Source organism: Phocoena phocoena, chromosome 11 (assembly GCF_963924675.1).
Source record: "Phocoena phocoena chromosome 11, mPhoPho1.1, whole genome shotgun sequence".
Lineage (NCBI taxonomy): Eukaryota > Metazoa > Chordata > Mammalia > Artiodactyla > Phocoenidae > Phocoena > Phocoena phocoena.
In genome coordinates this window covers 95427512-95447291 of record NC_089229.1, presented here as the reverse complement: position 1 = coordinate 95447291, position 19780 = coordinate 95427512, and the positions used below count along the sequence as shown (strand labels likewise).

General features: G+C 43.5%; 1 pseudogene; it reads left to right on the top strand.

Annotated features, from left to right (window-relative positions):
- Positions 1-491: 491 nt before the first annotated feature.
- LOC136130348 (acylphosphatase-1 pseudogene) lies at positions 492-800 on the top strand (annotated as a pseudogene).
- Positions 801-19780: the final 18980 nt, after the last annotated feature.

Here is a 19780-nt window from a genome sequence, read left to right as displayed (position 1 = left end):
GAAATTGAGGGACCAGAATAAGGACTTCCCATCAGTATTATAACTGTCCCCACTGCAGAGCTGCAAGGGCTATGGGTCAAGATTCAGTAACAGGTAACTTCTGTTCATCCAAAGTGATCCCATCTTTTTATGATTTTCCAGGATCTCCTAGGCCAGATAGTTTACAAGAGAGTATATCATACTAGCCCTTCAGTATCATTATGGCCATAGTTTAGAAATAAGAGGAGGAATGAGAGGCAGCTGTATTTGCAATAATAAAAGTACCATGAGAAAATTATTACTAGGCTGTAAATAATTCTAGCATAATAAGGTATATCTTGCTTATGCCAAAGTGGGATTGAGGGTGGGGCAGGGAGGGGGAGGATGTTAAAATTTTTTTCAAGAATTGTCTAGGCTTCCGGCGCGTCGGTTACTCGGCTGGGGGAACCGTTGGCGTGGTGGTCGCCTGGGTACTTCCCGCCACGTGAGAGGAGGGCGAGGAGGGTTTGAGCATGAGCCTGGGAGAAGGGGACACCTTGATATCAGTGGGTTATGAAACTGGGGGGAAGGCACACGGGGTGTTTTTCCGCAAATATACTCAGGCTGAGGGGCAAAAGCTGGAATTTGGAGGCTGGATCCAGAATACTGACCAGGGCACAGTATGAGGGCAATTTCAAGGTTGCATCTCCAAAGTGCGTCATATGCAGGGATGGTTGGAAAAAGAGGGAATCCCAAAACAAACGCGCATCGACAGAGCAAACTTCTACAATGAGAAAGGCATCTCATAGTTGGATTACTCAGATTCCTAACTTGTAAAATAATGGCCAGAATTTAAATTTCCCAAGATAAACTAAGTGGTTTTGCTTTTTATTGTTAGTAGAGATAGAACTATTCTGTGTTCAGTATTAGAATTTATCAGTAAGTTATTTTAGTATCAGATATTTGATTATTACTGCATATTATATGTATGACGGGAGGATTACAACTACAATTCTAATCAACAAAGGCACATTAGAACCTTTAAAAACAATTGTGTTTATGAGAGAAAAGGGCATTTTGTTCTTAGTAATGTTAAATGAATATGCGGAAACATGCAATATTATTTTTAGGTTAATAATTCATATACTTAAAGAACTGTGGGGCATCCCTGGTGGCTCAGTGGTTGGGAGTCCGCCTGCCGATGCAGGGGACGCGGGTTCGTGCCCCGGTCCGGGAGGATCCCACATGCCGCGGAGCAGCTGGGGCCGTGAGCCATGGCCGCTGGGCCTGCGCGTCCAGGAAAAAAAACTGCTGTTGTTCCTCACCACAGGCCCACGCCCTCCAGCGAGTAAAGATAAACCACTGGCATCTTGATTAGTGAGAACATGAGACACTGAGTCATAGCCTCTCGGGCAACAGGAAAATCAGAAAAAACACCAGGAACTGCTTAGGACCTGCCGAATGAACTTGGACAAGTCACCTTACTACTGGGCCTTCATTTATTGCAAACTAAAATTAGTATTACAGATAAATATTAACATTTAAGAAAGGAGGGGGGAAAAAGGTATGGAAGAAACAGTTTGTAAAAGGAACATATACAGTCGTACCCTCTTAGCACTTTCACTTTCTGAGGTTTCAGTTACCCACGATCAACCGCTGTCTGAAAATATATTAAATGGAAAATTCCAGAAATAAACAATCCACAGGTTTTAAATTGCGCGCCACTCTAAGTAGCATCATGAAATCTCAAGCCATCCCATTTCGTCCTGCCGGGGATGGGAATCATCCCCTGGTCCAGTTCATTGAGGCTGATCACTCACTTGGCAGCCGGCTGCTTTACCAGATGTACTGTCATGGTATCACATTCACATAAATTTTATTACAGTATGTTGTTACAACTGTTCTATTTTATTGTTAGTCACTGCTGTTAATCTCTTACTGTGCCTAATTTATAAATTAATCTTTATCATGTGTATGTATGTATGTATAAGAAAAAACATAGTATATATAGGGTTGGGTACAATCTGCAGTTTCAGGCATCCGTTGAGGGTCTTGGAAAGTATCCCCCATGGATAAGAGGGAACTACTATAATAAGAAAAAAATATTAAAAAAATAAGGAAGGGGACTTCCCTGGTGGTCCAGTGGTTAACAATCCACCTTCTGATGCAGGGGATGCAGGTTTGATCCCTGGTCTGAGAACTAAGATCCATATGCCGTGGGGCAACTTAGCCCACGGGCCACAACTACTGAGCCCGCACATTCTAGAGCCCGTGCCTCCACAACTAGAGAGCCCACATGCTCTGGAGCCCATGCACCACAATGAAAGATCCCGCATGCAACAACTAAGACCCGATGCAGCCAAATAAATAAATATTTTTTTAAAAAATAAGGAAGGCATTAGATTAGTGAAGCTCTTAGTTCCCTTAAGGGTCTGAAAGTCTATTATTTAACTTTTTTTTCTGGACTTCTAATAACCTTCTACATGGACCTCAACTTGTAGACTTATGCCAACCCTACTTAGGCCATCTAGTCCTGTTCAGTGACCCAGATTTGATGAGGAGAAACACAGATTTTTTTTCATGTCACTGTATTTGTTCAAAAGCATTCCATGGCTACCAGTAAAATATAAAACACACTATTCAGCTTGGCATTCAAAGCCCTCCTCAACCTGTCCCTAACCCATATTTTGCACAATTCCTGCTCCCAAAAAACCACTGGCATCACATAAACAGGTGCCTTTATTTCAGTTAACATTTTCCCCCATTTCAACAAATATTCATTGAGCTTATTAATCAATTGTATGTCCCAGACTTTATGTTGGAAACTTCAACAAGTTCAAAGATGAATCAGGCTCAGCCCCTGCTAGAATGTGCATCCATACCAGGTTACCCAAGACTATCTTGGGTTTAGTGCTAAAAGTCCCCTGTTGTGAGAAACCCCTGAGTCCTGGGGAAAGTGAGACAGTTGATTATCCTGGTCCCTGCCCACGAGAAATCATGAGCCTCTTAAGAGCCCTTCTAACTCAGAAACTCTGCATAGATGCATATTCTTTTCCCCAACTTTCTTCCAAGGGAATTATTTTGGACTTCCCTAACAGTATAGTATTAAAGACTACGCCCAAGCAATGACTTTTATTTGTAACACCTCCTAGATGATGAACTCCTGGGAGGCAGAGACATCATTCCAGGACTCCACAGTGCCTCCTAGTGCCTTATTTACTAATATAGTGATTATAAAATGAATGTATGTTGAATTGAATAGAGGAGAACATGGACAAATTAATAATAGTTAATGCTTTTTTTTTTCTTTTTAAAATAAATTTATTTTATTTATTTATTTTTGGATCTGTTGGGTCTTCGTTGCTGCACGCAGGCTTTCTCTAGTTGCGGCGAGCGGCGGCTACTCTTCGTTGTGGTGCGCAGGCTTCTCGTTGCGGTAGTTTCTCTTGTTGCAGAGCACAGGCTCTAGGTGTGTGGGCTTCAGTAGTTGCAGCACGCAGGCTCAGTAGTTGTGGCACACGGGCTCTAGAGCGCAGGCTCAGTAGTTGTGGCGCAAGGGCTTAGTTGCTCTGCAGCATGTGGGATCTTCCTGAACCAGGGCTCAAACCTGTATCCCCTGCATTGGCTGGCAGATTCTTAACCACTGCACCACCAAGGAAGTCCCTTTTTTTTCTTAACTAAAAACATTTTTAAGTAAAACACATATGGAAAAATGCTCAGTTCGATTATTGTTTTTACAAAGTTAACAGCACCCCGACAAAATCACAGAACACACCCCAGAAGTCCTGGTGTCCCTTCCCAGTCACAACCCCCCAAAGGGTAACCACAGATTTAGATTTATGACACCACAGCTTAGTTTTGCCTGTTTTTGAACCTTTATATAAATGGAATCATTCGATCTGTCCTCTTTTGCACCTGGTTTCTTCAACTTTGTGAGATTCATCCATATAACTGCAGGTTGCTATAGCACATTCACTGTCATTGCTGTATAATATTCCACTGTGTGAATATGACACAATGTAAATTATCCATTCTTCTCTTAAAGGACATTTGGATTATTTCCAGTCTGGCATTGTTATGAATACTGCTGAGATGAACATTCTAATACCTATTTTTTGATGAACGTGTGTATGCATTTCTATTGAGTATATATCTAGGGGTGGAATTGTTGGGTCATAGGGCAGGCATATGTTCTGTTTGGTTTTTTTAAAATAATTTTTACTGAAGTATGGTTGTGTTTCTTAATGAAGAATGTTGTGTTTCTGGTGTAGAGCAAAGTGATTCAGTATGCATACATATATTTTTTAGATTCTTTTCCATTATATGTTATTACAAGATATTGAGTATAGTTCCCTGTGCTATACAGTAGGTCCTTGTTGTTTATCTTATATATAGTAGTGTGTATATGTTAATCCTAAACTCCTAATTTATCCCCCCCACTTCCCCTTGGTAACCATAGTTTGTTTCCTATGTCTGTGTGTCTATTTCTGTTTCGTAAACAAGTCCATTGCTATCATTTTTTTAAGATTCTACATATAAGTGATATCATATAATATTTATCCTTCTCTGACTTACCTCACTTCATATGATAATCTCCAGGTCCATCCATGTTGCTGCAAATGGCATTGTTTCATTCTTCTTTATGGCTGAGTAACATTCCATTGTATACATATGTTCTGTTTTAATAAATATTGCTAAATATTTTTCAAAGTGCGCCAGTTTATCATCTTGTACCCCCATTAGCCACGTGTGAAAGTTCTGGCCTCCCGTATTTGGCATTCTCTCTCTCTTTCCTTTTCCTCCTCCTTCATTTTAACCATCCTAGTGGGTGTCCGGTAGCATCTCCTGTGGTTTTGATTTGGAGTCTCCCTGATATGACCAATTCAGCTACACGCCTTTTCCCTGAGTTTATTGCTCACTGGGAATATTCCCTTTTGAGAAGTGTAATGCAGACGTTTAAAAAAAAAAACCTTGTCACTACTGACTCAGCCCTTGCTGAAAGGCCATGCTATCACTATGAGGCTCTAAATAATTCCAAGTTAGCTAGGGGACAAAGGGGAGAACAATCTCCAAAGCACCGGTCCCTCTCTTGCCCACCAACCACTCCCGGGACAGCACCCACGAGGCAGCGCGGGACGACCTTTATTACTCCTAACCCCAAATTTTAAAGAGTCCTTTCCAGGAGGTGGAAGGAAAGACATTTGGGGCTTTTCATTAGAAAAGAGCCACCGGGTCCAAAAGAACCACTAGAAATTGCCCTCTGTCTTCTCAGCCTCGACCCCGGCCCACCCCGCAGAGTTGTCTGAGGGCAACACGCCCCGGGCGCGGAGGCGCTGAGAGGGAACCGGTATCTCTTAAAGCAGAAATGTTAACACCCTCTTAACGGCGGCATCAAGGATGGTGGGGCCCAGAGTCGTTTCCCCGTAAAGGGTTCTCCGCTCTCTTCTCGAAGATGCCTGGGCGCGGGGTGGGAGCGGGGTGGGCTGCGGCCCGGACCGTCAGTTTGGCGCGAGGGTGAGGAGTAGGACTGGGGCCGCGGTCGTGGGGACTCAAGAGCGCGACCCCTGCTCACGCCAGGGGTGGCTGCCTGCGTCCTGCTTAACGGAGGCAGCCGGACCCACGAGTCACGTTTTCCTCCCACATCAACGGATCGTTCAAAACAGAATCCTGGGCATCTCGTAGCCGCGCGGGGGGTCCTAACGGCCGCGCAGCCGGGCGGGCGGAAGCACAGTGGCGGCATCGCTGTCACCCCCGGGCGTGGCCTCCTGGGACCAGCGGAGAGGCGTGGGTGAGCCCGGAGATGGGCGGTTGAGCGGAGCCGCCGGGCCCAACCGCAGTTGCCCGGTCCCGGTGGTGGGTGCGCAGCGCTGTCCCTGTGGCTGGCAGGCGGGAGGACGAGCTTCCGAGCTGGGCTCGGGTAGAGGTGGGTGGTGACTCACGGTTGGGCGGGACTAAGGGAGAAGGGGGTCCTAGGGCTCTGGAGAAACTAGCACATAGCCTCAGAGTACTTGAGAGAATATTTGTTATTTCCTGAGCACCTACCGTGTCCGAGCCCTGCTCCGGGTGCTGGAGACCTCACAGTGAACGACGTGGGCAATGGTCCTGCCTTCCTGGAGTTTATACTCTAGGGAAGGGATAGACAAGAAAATGCGTGGATGTGTAATAAAATGCCAGACAGTGATAAATCTTATGAAGAAAATATGTAGTAAGAAATGGGGAGGGGACTGGCATATTCAATTGCTGGTGGGGGAAGGAATGGGTCTGAGGAAGTGCCTTTTGACCAAAGACCTGAAGAGAGTGAGAGCCATAGAAAAACCATCCAGGCAAAGGGAACTGTGCTGGCCTTGAAAGATACCTACCAGGAGTTTAAGTGCTATGCACATGATAACTCTGTAGGTTTTTGAAAGATGAAAATTGGAATTTCCTTAGAAAATTATGGCTCATTCATTCATTCACTGCAAGTATAGCACCTTACTTTTAAAAGTATATTTATTTGAGTTAGAAGAGTTGTAGAGGTTTTTGGTTTTTATTTTCTCCCTGAATGATGATGACCTGGAAGCCAAGAACTAGCAGACAGAGGAAAGGAGAGACACTGGGGGGCAGGGGCTGCAGAGAGAAATGAAAAGGAAAGGGTAATAAGGAGGCTGTGGAATAGTCAAAGGAATGGTCTGTCCTAATTCTCCCCTTCCTCCTAATAAACTCAGGAGATAATACTAGTGTTTCACCATACATCTCAGCTGATCCCCAACTATGCATCCAAGTCAGGAGAGCTGGTCAAGGAGGAAACACTCGGACTTGATAACTGGTTAAGCAGAGTCCTGATTTCTGACTCCACTGCAGCTCACTGATGCTGTTTAGGTGAAGCTGTGAGGAGGTGGTTTATTTCAAATATTTTATTAATTTTATATGGCAAAATAAGCCACATTAAATCACAGAGTTTTATGACAGCAAGTTCATCTAATCCCCGCTCCTTTTGCTGATGGGGAAACAGTGCTAGTTGGTGACAGAGCAATGACTCAAAATATAGAGGTTCCATTTTGCACCATATTCAGCTCTTTCCGTTTTCTCTCCCTTTACTTGATAAAATTCTTCCCACTGGCTACTGAACAAGTGGAGAGAGCTTTGTTGAGGACCCCAGAATTGAGTTAATCTAAGACACTAGAATTATATGAGGTTTCACCTACTTCCACAAGTACTTATCGGTGTGCCCGTGGGTCGGGGGGCTGACACAGCCTCATCTCTGAAGGAGCTTAAGTAGATAAAGCAAATAAATAACTAGCCAATTACAATTTACAGGAAGCAGTACCTTAAAGAAGAATTGGAGGGCGTGTCAATTCTTAGTATAGCAGAGAGATGGAGAGCAACAAACAGGATGTGAGTATTAAGAATTTATGTCAGATTGGTATCAGCTTGTTTTGTCATGGTTATGTTAGTAATCTCAATACCTGTCGTTTCCCTAAACTTTTGTTGTCTTATTAATGTGGACCTACGTAAGTGGTGGCGGGAGAGACTATTGCAGCCAATAGACTCGGTACATTCCCATATTATTTTTATTCACAATTAATTAGTATTTGCCATGTGTGGCATTTTGTGCTTTAACATCAAGAATAATAAAAATGATAAAATATCCATGTTCGGCATTGTAATTGCAAACAGGCCTCGGTAAAATTATACACAACTGGACGAGAGGGAATTTCCCTAAAAACTGCCATGACTATATAGGTGTGAAGAATCATAGCTGAATTTGCACCGTGATAAGAACTCTTCTTATAGAGCCGACTCTAAAGTGTTACTGAGTCATATTACTTGCAAAGCACTGTGATGAAGAGTCACAAAAAGATATTAAAGAATTTATGACCCTTTGGCCTGGGATGGGGACAGGGTAGGGCTTCATCTGGTGACTAAATCACATATTGCCTGAAGCCAAGGGTTTAGCCCAAGTGATCTATCCAGAAAGACTTTAAATAAGCTCGTTCTCAGGGAATTCACTGGAATCTTGAATGGCGGTCTTATCAGACTGCCAGAGTCTTTCCCAATTTTTTTATTGGTCAAACTAAGGAAAGCAGAGCTGGCGGAAGAACAGGGCGGGCAATTGCTCTTCCTTAGCACATTTTCCAAAACATCGCATCTTTTGGAAAATCTTAAAAGTCAATACATATTTAAAGATGGTACGTCTACATGATAGTTGTTAAGGCTATTTTGGAAAGACATTGGTGGAGACACTGTGAGGACAAGGTGTGAGACACAGAAATCAAGGAGTGATCCTTTTTTAAAATGTGTTCACCGCTTTACCAATGGTGAGCAAAGCCACTGTGCCCCCTGTCTACCCCAGCTCCCACCAAGCTCCCCCTGCTGCATAATTATTTAATAATTAGATTTGACTACTTAAGATTGGATACTACTGTGTTTTTCCATTTCAAAAATCATAGGGTAGTCTACCTCTCTTATTTGTGGGCTTCCTAATTATGCCAACCTTATCATTATTAAGATATCGTATATCGCCGGCGTGGTGGTGGTTTTATTAAAAAAGAAGTACGTGCCTGCGAAACATCTCAATGATAGAGAAATTAAACGACAGAGTCCCCAGAATTTTAGTGGGAATTAAGGATAAGCAAAGGTTTAAGATAGTTGTTGCTGTTGTCACTGGCATTAAAAACAGTGATTTTACATCAACTGTACCCCAACAAAGACGAAAAACAAAAAAACAGTGATTTTACTTTTGACAAGGCCACTTTGACATAGCCAGAGGCAAATGGTTGTGAAAGTTTGTCCTATTTTATACCTATTAGCCAGACACTATAATTAACTCTTTGGATGACATCGATCTTTGCTGATTATTGTGACAATTAAATTAGATAATATATTCTCAGCACTTAGCAAAGTATTTGGCTGTAAAGGAAAAAAATCTCAGTTTTTCTGCACACCAAGCAATTCTCTGTGGCTCCAACCGGATGTCCTAAAATTTAACTCAATTCTGACACTGTCTAACCAGGTCCCACAAGTAAAGGTCTCAGTCCCACAAGACTGCTGCTGTCCCGACCCCCATACACACATACTTCAGACGCTGGTTACAAGCCCAGGTTATCACCTGTGCTTCTGACCAACCAGCTATAGATCAGAGGTTACAATGACCCCCTCCTTGGGTTCCATTAATTTGCTAAAATGGATCACAGACCCCAGGGAAACTCTTATGTCTACCAGTTTATTAAAAGATACGATAAAGGATACAGATGAACAACCAGATAAAGAAATACATAGGGCAGGGTCTGGGAGGGTCCTGAGCATAGGAGCTTCCGTCCCCATGGAGTTGAGGTGCGTCACCCTCCCGGTGTGATGTGTTTACCAACCTGGAAACTTTCCAAACCTCCTACTATTGGGATTTTATGGAGGCTTCCTCACATAGACACGATCAATTATTAACTCCATTTCCAGCCCCTCTCCCCGCTCTGGAGGATGAGGGGTGGGCTGATAATTCCAAGCTTCTAATCACGGCTTGGTCTTGCTGGTGACCAGCCCCCATCCAGGAACCCAACCACACTCACCTCATCAGAACAAAAGATGTTCCTAGTGCTCTTATCACTTAGGAATTTACAAGCGTTTCAGGAGCCCTGTGTCAGGGACCTGGTCAAAGACAATTATTAGAACGAGAGATGTTCCCAGTGTTCTTATGACTCAGGAAATTACAAGGGTTTTAAGAGCTCTATGCCAGGAACCGGGGACAGATATATATATAATCTCACATTGGCATATAGAAGATGTTAAATAATTGGGAATTAATTATTATTTACATACATTTATTCGTGAGGCAAATGTTACTGTCTGAAAACAAGGTTTAAGATCTTGAGATATGTTTTTAAGGTCACACAACTAGTGCTAGAGCTGGCCTGTGACCAGTATCTTCATGCCGAAGCTCTCTTTCCTTTCCTCTGTTCTACATTGTTCCCCTACAGACAGATCAAGAGGTTCAGAATTCAAGAGCAATCAGGAAAAATCAATTGTAGTGTGAAACAGATAACCTACATTATTATCGACCCATTGAATTTCAGTTCAGGCTCAAGAGGAGATCAGGGAGGAATACAGAGTTAGAAAACAAATGTAAAGACTTTCAAACATCCTTGCTCTCCAGCCGTATGTAACTCTTTTTTTTTTTTTTCTCATATGTAACTCTTTAGCTCTATATGTTAGGGAATGCCATGGAGGTAAAATGACACATAAACATCATTATACAGTTCATGAAGGGAATCAGACCTATTGTTCTTTCATTCAAGTATTGTTCCTCTGACAAAATAGTTTATGGGATAATAAATATCAATAGAATTATTTTTCCTGGAAAGAGGTGGTTTGCACATAGTTCTCTGTGACTCACTTATTTATTCAAGTATTTCTTGAGTGATATTATATGACAGGCACTGTTGGTGCCTGAGACTGCCCTCATGGAGCTTATTCTAGTGAAGGAAGTGATAAATTCTATGAAGAAAAATAAAGTAAGGGAGTAGATGGTGGAATGATGGGGAGGGTTGCGTATTCTAAATAATATGGTCATCGAAGGCCTCTCTAAGGTAAATTTGAGTAGAAGCCAGAATAACACTAGAGAGCCAGCCGTGAGAAGGAGATCCAAGGAAAGAGTGTTTCAGACAGAGGGAGTGTGTAAGGGCCCTGGAGTGTAAAGGTTTAGCAGATTAGAGCAGAGGGTCAAGAACCTCTTCTGTAAAGAGCCAGATAGTAACTGTTTTAGGCTTTGTGGGCCATGTCGTCTCTGTTACAACTATTCAACACGGCTACTAAAGCAGCCACAGACATTGTGTAACGAGGTAGGCATGGTGTGTTATAATGAAATTTTATTTACAAAGACAGGCAGAGGCTTGACATCAAAAGCACAGGCCTAGATAGATAGATAGGGCCTCACTAAAATTAAAAGCTTTTGCTCTGCAAAAGACCCTATAAAGGAGTGAAAAGATAGGCCACAGAAACAATATTTGCAAAGCACATATTGACAAAGGACTTGCATCTAGAAAATAAAAAGCCCTTTCAACAAAACTCAACGGTAAACTATAATCAAGACAGTGTGGTATTAGCATAAGGTTAGACATATAGATCAATGGAATAGAATTGAAAGTACTGAAATAAATCCCATGCATCCGTGTTCAACTGATTTTTCAACAAGGATAGCAAGACCATTCAATGGGGAAGAATAGTGTTTTCAACAAATGTTACAGGGTCAACTGGATAGCCACCTGCAGAAGAGTGAAGTTAGACCCTTACCTCATACCATATACAAGAAGGAACAAAAAAAAAAAAAAAAAAGGAACTCAAAATGGATCAAAGACCTAAGTTTAAGAGCTAAAACCACAGAACTCTTAGAAGAACACATAGATATAAACATTTATGGTCTTGGATTAGGCAACGGTTTCTTAGATATGACACCAAAAGTATGAGTAACAAATGAAAAAAAAAGATATGTTGGACATAATCAAGGTAAAAAATTTTGGACGTCAAAGGACACCATCAAGAAAGTGAAAAGAGGGGCTTCCCTCGTGGCGCAGTGGTTGGGAATCTGCCTGCCAATGCAGGGGACATGGGTTCAATTCCTGGTCCAGGAAGTTCCCTCATGCCGCAGAGCAACTAAGTCCGTGCACCACAACTACTGAGCCTGCGCTCTAGAGACTATGCTCCGCAACAAGAGAAGCCACCACAATGAGAAGCCCGTGCACCACAACGAAGAGTAGCCCCTGCTCTCTGAAACTAGAGAAAGCCCGCGCGCAGCAACGAAGACCCAACGTAGCCAAAGATAAGTAAATAAGTTAATTAATTTAAAAGAAAATGAAAAGGCACAGAATGGGAGATCATTTTGGCAAATCATGTATATGATAAGGGACTTGTATCTAGAATATATAAAGGCTATTACAATTCAATAATAAAAAGACAAATAACCCAATTTTTTAAATGGGCAAAGGATCTGTGTAGACATTTCTCAGAAGAAGATATAAAAATGGCCAATAAGCACATGAAATGATGCCCAGTATCATTAGCCATTAGAGAAATGCACATCGGAAATCACAATGAAATATTACCTCACACTCACTAGGTTGTCTATAATTGAAAATACAGATACTGGAATGTTTTGGCGAGGGTGTGGAGAAATCGAAACCCTGATACAGTGCTGGTAGGAATGTAAAATGGTACAGATGGCAGTTTCTCAAACAGTGAAACATAGAATTACCCTACAACCCAGAAATTCCACTCCTAGGTGTACCCAAGAGAAATGAAAACGTATGTCCACACAAAAACTTGACTTGAGTGCTCATAGCAGCATTATTCATAATAGTGGAAACAACCCAAATGTCTATCCACTGATGCTCGGATAAATGAAATGTGGTATGTCCAATAAAATGGAATTTTTTTTTTTTTTTTTTTGGCTGCACCACGTGGCTTGCGGGATCTTAGTTCACCAATCAGGGAACAAACTCCAGCCGTCGGCAGTGGGCGCACAGAGTCCTGACCACTGGACCACCAGGGAATTCCCTAAAATGGAATATTATTTAACAATAAAAAGAGATAAAGTACCGATACATGCTACAACATGGATGAATCTTGAAAACATTGTATTGTACTAAGTAGAAGAAGCCAGTCACAAAAGACCACATATTATTTGATTTCATTTATATGACATGTCTAGAGTAGGCAAATCCATAAAGATAAAGAGTAGACTTGTGGTTGCCTAAGCCTGGGAGTTTGGGGGAAATCGGAGAGTGACTGCTAACGGGTAAGGATTTTCTTTTGGGCGTGATGAAAGTGTTCTACAGTTAATTATGATGGTGGCTGTTGCACAACCCTGTGAATATACTAAAAACCACTGAATTGTACACTTTAAATGGTGAATTGTATAATATGTGAGTTATATCTCAATAAAGCTGTTATTAAAAAAATCAACAGTTAATAAAATGGGCAAAAGACATTGAGCAGACGTTTCACTGAAGAAATTATACAGATGACAAGCACATGAAAGGATGCTCAACATCGTTAGCCACTAGGGAAATGTCAATTAAGGCCACAATAGGTGTAACCACGTGCCTTTCAGAATGGCTAAAATGAAAAATAATAACCCCATTTTCTGGCAAGCATGCAGAAAAGCTGGATCCTTCATACATTACTGGTGAAAGTATAAAATGGTGCAACGACTCTGGTATAGAATATGACAGTTTCTTACAAAAGTAAACACGCACTTACCATATCACCCAGCAATTGCAGTCTTGGGCATTTATCCCAGAGAAATAAAAACGTAATCATAAAAAACCTGTACCTGAAGGTTTATAGCAGCTTTATTTGTCAGAGCCAAAATCTAGAAACAACCTAATTGTCCTTAGGTTGATGAAAGGTTAACAAACTATGGTACATTCCTACCATAGAATACTACTCAGTAATAAAAAGGAACAAACTACTGATACATGCAACAACTTGGATGGGTCTCAAGGAAATTATGCTAAGTGAAAAGAAGCAACCTCAAAAGGTTACATGTTATGTGACCTTGTTATGGACTGTATGTGTTCCCTCAAAATTCGTAAGTTGAAATCTAATCCCCAATGTGATGGTATTTGAAGATGGGGACTTTGGTAGGTAATTAGGTCATGAGGATGGAGCCTTTATGGATGGGATGAGTGTCTTTATAAAAGAAGCCAGGGCTTCCCTGGTGGCGCAGTGGTTGAGAGTCCGCCTGCCGATGCAGGGGACACGGGTTCGTGCCCCGGTCCGGGAAGATCCCACGTGCCGCAGAGCGGCTGGGCCCGTGAGCCATGGCTGCTGAGCCTGCGCATCCGGAGCCTGTGCTCCACAACGGGAGAGGCCACAGCAGTGAGAGGCCTGCATACCGCAAAAAAAAAAAAGAAAAAGAAAAGAAGCCAGACAGACTTCCCTGGTGACACAGTGGTTAAGAATCCGCCCACCAGTGCAGGGGACATGAGTTCGAGCCCTGGTCCGGGAAGATCCCACATGCCACGGAGCAACTAAGCCCGTGCGCCACAACTACTGAGCCTGCGCTCTAGAGCCCGCGAGCCACAACCACTGAAGCCCACATACCTAGAGCCCGTGCTCTGCAACAAGAGAAGCCACCGCAATGAGAAGCCCACGCATCGCAATGAAGAGTAGCCCCCGCTCACCGCAACTAGAGAAAGCCCGCGTGCAGCAACGAAGACCCAACGCAGCCAAAAATAAATAGATAAATAAATAAGAAGCCAGAGAACTAACTCAGTCTTCCTCTGCTGTGTGAGGACACAGTGAGAAGATGCCTGTCTGAAAACCAGGAAAAGGACCTTAACTAGAACCCAACCATGCTAGCACCTTGATCCTGGACTTCCAGCCTTCAGAACTGTGAGCAATAAATGTGGTTTAAGTCACCCGGTCTATACCACTCTGTTATGGCCGCCCAAACTAAAATAGGTCCCATTTATATACATTTTTTTCTTTTGTTTTTCTTTATATATACATTTTTTTTTTTTTTTAGCTACGCGGGCCTCTCACTGTTGTGGCGTCTCCCATTGCGGAGCACAGGCTCCGGACGTGCAGGCTCAGCGGCCATGGCTCACGGGCCCAGCCGCTCCACGGCATGTGGGATCTTCCCGGACTGGGGCACGAACCCGTGTCCCCTGCATCGGCAGGCGGACTCTCAACCACTGCGCCACCAGGGAAGCCCTATATATACATTTTTAAATGGCAAAATTATAGAGATGGAGGACAGATTAAGGGTTGCCACCGGTTGGGACTCGGGGCCAGAGATGACCGGCTATAAAAAGAAGCACGAGGGACCCTCCTCCTCCTCCTCTGCCTTCTCCTCCTCCTCGGAGGTATCCTTCTGATAGAGCTAGTGATATTTTGTATCTTGACCGGGATAGTGGTCATAAGAACTTACACAAGTGATGAAATTACGTAGAACTGGGCTTCTCTGGTGGCGCAGTGGTTGAGAGTCCGCCTGCCGATGCAGGGGACACGGGTTCGTACCCCGGTCGGGGAAGATCCCACATGCCGTGGAGCGGCTGGGCCCGTGGGCCATGGCCACTGAGCCTGCGCGTCCGGAGCCTGTGCTCCGCAACGGGAGAGGCCACAGCAGTGAGAGGCCCGCGTACCGAGAGAAAAAAAAAAAAATTACGTAGAACTAAACACACACACATAAGTGAGCGTATGTAAAACTGGCAAAATCTGAATAAGGTGAGTAGACTTATCAGTATCAGTTCCCTGGTTGTGATATTGTGATTGTGTTATGCAAGATGTTGCCATTAGGGGAAACTGGGTGAGGAACATAATGGGATTTCTGTATTATTTCTAGCTACCTGTGAATCTATAATTATCTCAAAAAGTTAAGGGAAAAAAAATTAACGACAACCAAAAACGGGGTAGGCTGCATTTGGCCCATGCATTCAAAGAACAGCAGGGAAGGAGTGTGGTGCATCCGGAGAAGAGTGGCAGGAAGTGAGGTGGGGAGACAGCCCAGAGCAGATCACGTAGTGCCCGGTAGTCCATGATGAGATGCTTACCTTTTTTTTTTTCTGAATATGTTGGAAGGCCACTGGAAGGATTTCGACCAGGGGACAAGTAAGTGCAGATTTATGTTTTTAAGATCACTGTTTCTGTGAGTGGGAGAATGGACTGTAGGGGGCAAACGTAGAAGCAGAGAGATCAGTTATTTGCTGTTGTATTGGTAGGGATAATGGTGACTTGGGCAACGGTGGTAGTAAGGGGTAGTAAAAACTGCTAGATTCAACAGGCAGGACTTGCTAATGAATTGGGCATGGGGTTCAAGCGTAATACGGAAGTCAATATTAGTTCCTTGATTTTTAGCTTAAGCAATTGAGGTAGGAAATTGGAGGAAGAACAAGTTAGGAGCCTGGGGCACTCCTGGCTTTGAGATTCTCATTAGCCCTCCATGTGGAGACATCCAAGTCTACAGCCTAAAGACCAGGTCCAACTGGAGGCTGAGATTTGATGTAAATGGTATTTAAAGCCATGCGCCTGGAGGAGGGAACCCAGGGAGTGAGTGTGTGTAGAAAAGTGTCTTAAAGATTGAACCTTGGGAACATTCCAGCATTTAGAAATGCTGATAAAAGGCAGTAAGGTAAATGAGAAACCAGAGCAAATTGGTGTATGAAAAGCCAAGGGAAGAAATTTACTCGAACAAGGAGAGAGTGATGAGTTTTGTCAGATGTTTTGGAGTGGTCAGGTTAGAAGGATAGAGAATTGACCCTTGGATTTGATAAGATGGAGTTCGCTGATGACCTTGATAGGATTCGTTCAAACAGAGCAGGAGGGACAAAAGCCTAATTGGAATAGGTTTAATAGAGAATGGTTTGAGGAATTGGAGGAATTTACATCAAAGGGGCGCTTACCTTGAGAAGGGACTTGAGGTCAAGAGAAGAATTATTTCTTTCATTACTCTGAAGGAATGGATGTATTATAAGAATTTTTTATGGTGGAAAATTTTATATTTAGAATTAATCAGCTGGACTCAGGTTAGATGCTCCTAATTTTGTTGGCAACCTCTAAAGCATCGTATTCAGGATCCAGTCGGACACATGCCTTCTTCCGTCCATCAGGCCTGATCAGGGAGTTGACCTTGGGCCATGTAGGTGTCACAGAGCTTCTTCACAGCCTTTTTGATCTGGTGCTTGTTGGCCTTGGCCTCCACAATGAACACAAGTATGTTGTTGTCTTCTGTCTTCCTCATGGCTGACCCAGGTCAGGGGGGCTTGATGATGGCATAGGGGTCAAGCTCGTTTCTCCCGGGGGGAGCTCTTCCAGGGATATTGGGTTGCCTTCAGAGGCGCAGTGTGTGGATGCCTTTCAGCGCTGCTTCCTTCGCTTTCAGCATCGTCTTTGTGAACAAGGCAAGAATTTCGCAGATAAACACCTTGATACCCACGCTGCTTAAGAAATCGAATCTTGTATGTATTGTAAGATTCTCCTCTAGCTTCTTGCCATGCCAGAAGTATCTACTTTTCTGAAGTTTGTCTTTATCTAAGGGAGGGAGTTGTTAAGAGACATTATGATATGGATCTGGTAGAAAAGGAAAATTTGATGATATAAGGGAAATGCTTTTAGGACAAAATTCTTGAGTAAGGTCAGAGGTAAAGGGATCCAGTTGTGTGGTGGATGGGCTAGCCTTAGGAGATGTTAGACAATCAGTCTGTTTCAACAAGAAGCAAACTGAGTGTGTGGATACTGATTCAGTCAAATTCAATTTGGTAGGGAAGTAGGAAGATGAGAAATTTCTTTAGTTTTTCAAAGAAATGCGATTATCAGCTAAGTGTGAAAAAGGACAGGGGATCCTGGAAATTTGAGTCGAGAGGAAAAGGTGTGAAACTGTTTTCTTGGACAATAGGGAGTGAATCGATTTGGGAAAATAAAACGGGAGAGCCCACTTGAGATTATCATCTAATTTAATGTGAGGCCACTTAGCATGGTTGTGGATTTTTCTCCAGTTATGTTTATTTAGTTAGTGAATGCAAGCAAGTAGAGTAATTAGAACTGGATTTAACAAGGGTTGGGATTTTACCAAGGAATACAGCAGGAGGGAAAGAAGTGCTAGGGAGTTGCAAGTTTATACAAAGGAGTGTTTAAAGTGATGAATCAAACAATTTAAGTTGGGAGGTATGGAAAGTAAAAATAGAAGGATAATGGCAGTGAAAATTTGATAGAGTCAATAGCTTAAAAATCCTACTTCAGTCCAGAAATTGTTGAAGAGGTGATAACGATCAGTGTGAGATGCAAGAAACAGAAGTTTCGGAAGGAGTGCATTTATTACTAATAACCAGGGCTAGGGTGTCACCATGAGAATAAGTGACTAAGGTGGGCTGGAAAACAAGATGATTGGAAATGAGCGGATAAGACACTGAGGCCAGCTCATGGGATGAATCGTTTCCAAGGATGACGAAGTCACTAGAAATGAGGACAGCAGGAGTTGTGTAACCAAGAGGATGAGTCAGGTTTTTAAATTTCCAGGGAATGAGGGGAAGTGGCCCAGGAGATCAGCAGATTGCAATATCCTGATGGCATGTACTTCAAAGGACCTGAGTCTTTGAGGCACTAGAGGAGGAGAAATAGTTCGGATTAGGCAATGTGGAGCTCCCTGACTTATAATGAAATGCTGACCCCACTCTGGGACTTGTAGAGGAGTGAGATCCTCTAACTCGAAAGGTCAGAAAAAGGGATCACGGCATTTACACTGGACTATGAAAGATGAAATGAATTTTGAGAGAAACAGATTTGGAAGGATGTTTCCAGCCAGAGAAGATGCTGTTACCCAAGCAGAGGGGGCTAACCCTGGCAGTTCCATCCGCGACTGGTGCTTCTTGCCAATCTGCCTTCAGGCCTGTCCCCGTGTCACCGAGAGCGTCCTGGTGTCACCACGTCTGGTTAGCAATCGGCCGCCAGGTGGCGATGTGTGCCTTTGGGGCTCCCTTCCTGGTCCTGTGGGTTTACAGGGGCTGGAAATGAGAATCCAGCTGAGTCCAGATGAGGTGAGCTAGTGATGGGTTGGTGTGTTTAGTTAGGCCTGAGAGTGCTGTCCTAGCAATGAATCGGCAAAAGAAGAGTAAACTTGAGAACATTTAGGCAGAAGGTCAGGCAGAAGGTAAAAGGAAAGGAAGCTGTTCATGATAAGCTTTTTTTTTTTTTTTTTTTGGCTGCGTTGGGTCTTTGTTGTTGTGCAGGCTTTCTGTAGTTGCGGCGAGCGGGGGCTACTCTTCATGCGGTGCGCTGGCTTCTCGTTGCGGTGGCTTCTCTTGTTGCAGAGCATGGGCTCTAGGGCGCGGGCTTCAGTAGTTGTGCTGCAAGGGCTCGGCAGTTGTGGCTCGTGGGCTCTAGAGTGCAGGCTCAGTAGTTGTGGTGCATGGGCTTAGTTGCTCCGTGGCATGTGGGATCTTCCTGGACCAGGGCTCGATCCTGTGTCCCCTGCATTAGCAGACGGATTCTTAACCACTGCGCCACCAGGGAAGCCCCAAGGAAGAACTGGATTCTTAACCACTGCGCCACCAGGGAAGTCCCCATACGATAGGCTTTGATGGGGTATAAGAAATAGAACCACAGAGAAAGGAAGAGATTTAGGGTGGAAGGTGGGTGCCAGAACAACACAGAAAGAAAGAAGCAGTGATCTCCATTTTGGCTTGTTTACTCAGAAAATAATTTTGGAAAACTATGTACCCCCCACCTCACACACACGCTTTTTTTTTTTTTTTTTTTTTGTGGCACGCGGGCCTCTCACTGTTGTGGCCTCTCCCGTTGCGGAGCACAGGCTCCGGACGCGCAGACTCAGCGGCCACGGCTCACGGGCCCAGCTGCTCCACGGCACGTGGGATCTTCCCGGACCGGGGCACGAACCCGTGTCCCCTGCATCGGCAGGCGGATTCTCAACCACTACGCCACCAGGGAAGCCCAATTTATGACTTTTTAATAGCCACTAGCAGATTTACTTTTCTAAATATGTTTCATACAATACTGAGTATTTTTTCATTTTTTTTCATTTCTGTGGCTAAGACAGATGGACAGCAGGGAAAAATGAACCAGAAGTATGCAGGGTGACTGGAGTTGAACTTTTTTTCAGTCTATACATGGATGATTGAAAATTATCAATATCATATTCCTCAGCCTAAGGGGAAAGCAAAAAGAACTTTTATTTATTGTGTTAGGCACTTCCTCCACTTTTTCTGATTTAATCCCATGGGATGGAACAGAACTTTAGCTCCCTGTTGAGAGTTGCCACATGAAATAGTTCTGTGGTATAGGTATGTCCCAAACATTTCATGGGACATATTTATACTAAAAGAATTATTCATTGTTT